Raw genomic sequence first — 3380 nt, 5'->3', positions numbered from 1 at the left:
TAAAAAAATTTAAAAATTAAAAAAAAAAAAAAGAAAAGTTAATTTTGAGGTGCTGAGAGGAAGTCTATTTAGTGATGTAACTCTAGTAACCTGTTTGAAATGAAAGTCCAGAGCTTTAGGAAAAATTACACCCAACTCAGAATGAATGATAAACATCTTGAACTCATAGATTAAAGGGATACTTGTCTACTGTTTTTTTCTTTTCTCTTTGTTTCTTTGTTTGTTTCTTTCATCCTCCCTTCCTTCCTTCCTTCCTTTCTTTCTTGATTCAGGACGTTTATTTTGGTTTTGGTGAGGCAGTTGGGGTTAAGTGACTTGCCCAGGGTCACACAGCTAGTAAGTGTTAAGTGTCTGAGGCTGCATTTGAACTCAGGTCCTCCTGAATCCAGGGCCAGTGCTCTATCCACTGCACCACCTAGCTGCCCCAGGACATTTATTTTAACAAACAATTGAATCCTCAAGATGAACTAGAAGCTTCAACAGCTGCTGTCTTGGGTTTAAGTGTTGTTCCTTCATGGAATCCATTCCTGAATCGGTGGTAGACAATTTTTAGGTGCCTCATTTGACCAGTACCAGTGGTGTTGCATCATTTAGCCTTTGCACTCCAATTATACTTTTTCTTGCATTTAACAGGATACCCACATTTACCACAGATTCACTTCTGAAGATGGTACGCCTTAGAACCACAATGATGGGACAAAGTGTGCATCTTATTCTGGTACTTATCAAAAGAAGATGTTTCCTTTGTCATCTTCCTTCTGCCTCCTGGACCAAAGAATGTCTCTTATATTATTAATTAAAAGGAATAAACTATGTGTTTCAACAAGATCAGGTCAATGCCTTCACTCCCAGCAAAACAAACAAACCAACCAAGCAAGCTCAATTTTCTCAACTCCTGAAACACAAAAGCAAACACATTCCATTCTTGCCTTCTTTGAAAATTATGCCTTTTGTAGTTTTTACCATTTGACAGCAAATTCACTATCAATTCCTAACATGGGAGGATTTTATTTATCTCTGACCTCTACTGGATGGAGTCCAAGAAAATAATTGCTGGTATTTTCCTTCATCCTTTAGTGCCCCAGTTATTGAATTACTATTCTTGTTCTTGCTACCTGAAAAATAGACATGGATTAATTTGTAAGTTTCTATGTTCTAGTTTCAAAGAGCACAGAGAGTATAAAAGTGTATTGTTATACAGGAAGGAAAGATCACTTTAAGGAAACCATAATGAATTGTAAGAATCAACAAACTCTCCATATATGTAGTTTGATAACTTTCTAGTTCCATGATTCAGAAAAATACAGCAGAAATCAATTCAAAGTTATATGTGTACATGTATGTGTATGTGCTCACACACATATAGTATATGCATGTATGCAGGTATATACATGTATATGTACATCTATACAAATACATGTACAGTGTACATATACCTGCATGTACATGTACATATACACATGTGAATTTTCTGATTGGTAAATGATGAGAGAAGTGAATAGACAAAAGATGGATTCCATTTGTATGTTTTTTAAAAGTTAATATCCTTCAGCATTCCTTTTGTTAAGGGTTAAAATTCTAGCTAGTCTGTCTAAAATATCTAATGAGTGGTCGCCAATAAATTATAAGCTTTAGCAAGAGTTAAACTTTTAAGCATTTATTAAGGAGAATAAGAATTTGGTAAAGAGAGAGAAAAAGGCCTAGATTCCTATCTATTAAAGGGAGAGCACATTTCTAGCTCCGCTCTCCACCAGAGTCCAAAGGAAAAAACCGAGACTGAGCGCCAGTCTCTTCCTTCCTCCTCCCACTAGTCCGCGTCACTTCCTGACTCCTGAAGAAAAGACTCCTGGTCTTGCCCTCAAAGACCTTCCCTTCATGGGCAGAACTCTTCTACAGTAAGTATCCAGCAGGTGGCATTATTCCAATCGTTACAGTCCCCCCTGTTGTTCCTCAAGAAACAAAATGTTTCCTTGACGGAACAGTAAAAAGAATATAATAACTATTGCTAACTAATAATATGTGAACAACAATATAGAAAAGGAAGAGAGGAAAGTTTTGTCCAGAGGGGCAATTTTTTTTTTTTGTCCTCATGAACCGACGCTTTGACATTAGTCTTGCAAAGGGAGGGCCTCTGCAGAGAATACGTGTTACAGATGGTGTATATTATAACAGAAAGAGAAAAAAAAAACAACAAAAACAACAAATCAAAACTGTTCATTTAAAGTCTCTGAAAGTCTTTTCTCAGATGTCCTCTAGGTGTAGTCATGGAATGGAAGTCTTTTCAGGGGTTGATGTGTGGATGCTGGTAATCAGCCAGGAAAATTTCCTACAACATTGAGCTTAACACAACTTTAAAATAGCTTTGTCAATAATCAAATCAAACAACGAAAATTCTCAATAACATGTCTAAGGGAATTCATAATCTTAGTTGTTACACATGAAACATATAATAAAACAAAAATTGAACCATTCTTTAAAATTATAATATTACTATAGTCCCCCCTTATGGAGGGTAATTGAGAAGACAATTGCTGCAATATTAATTAATAAAAATAATTTTTGTCTTTGTTTTATCACTTTTTGCATCATCTGCCTAATTATCCTCATGCCATTATGAGAAATTAAAAAATCTAATATAATTGGTAACAGGTGTCAAGGCCACATTCAACACTGTATTTATCATGACACCTGAGATAATTATGGGGGTTACCATAAAAGAACAGAGAAATGATGGGATATGAACATTCCCACACTTGAGCAATATATACTGTCCATGCAGTATGCCAGGCTTAAAATAGGTGGATGGAATATATGTCCATGCCACCGAACATATTGGAAGAAACTGAGTCAGACTTAATCAGATGCATGGGATTGAGATGTCCATGGCATCAGGCATATAGGAGGGAGCATAGAAGCCAGGTGTAGAAGTGAGATGGGTGGGATGAATACTTCCAGCCATCTGTACAATATTGTGGGGAAAAAGAGAATAAAATATTAAACCAAGAGAATCCAACCTCAACATTTGTCAAAAGCCGTTCCCTCGGCCATACCTTGACTTCATGCATGTCTCCCCTCATGTGACAGTTCAGTGTCTGCTCTTGCATGTATTCCTCTTGTGATTGGATGGCATCTTGGCCAACTGGCATCTGATAACTCAGAATAAAGGCAATTAATGTCTTAAATGATAAGTTCCCATAATCCAAGTCTCATATGGATTTAAAATTGAGGATAATAAATGATTGCAAAAAATGTGAATACATCTTGACTCAAAATATAATATATAATTATGCAACAATTTCAAATAATACCCTTTTTTTTACTTAGTATACAATTACTTTTGTGAAAAATCAGAACATATTTAAATACAAGTTAAAGCACAA

At 35.7% G+C, this 3380-nt stretch overlaps 1 pseudogene; it reads right to left on the bottom strand.

Annotated features, from left to right (window-relative positions):
• Positions 1-457: 457 nt before the first annotated feature.
• LOC122751425 lies at positions 458-751 on the bottom strand (annotated as a pseudogene).
• Between the last annotated feature and the right edge of the window lie 2629 nt (positions 752-3380).

This window comes from Dromiciops gliroides, chromosome 3 (assembly GCF_019393635.1).
Source record: "Dromiciops gliroides isolate mDroGli1 chromosome 3, mDroGli1.pri, whole genome shotgun sequence".
NCBI classification, from domain to species: domain Eukaryota; kingdom Metazoa; phylum Chordata; class Mammalia; order Microbiotheria; family Microbiotheriidae; genus Dromiciops; species Dromiciops gliroides.
This window is presented reverse-complemented; position numbering and strand designations above follow the sequence as displayed.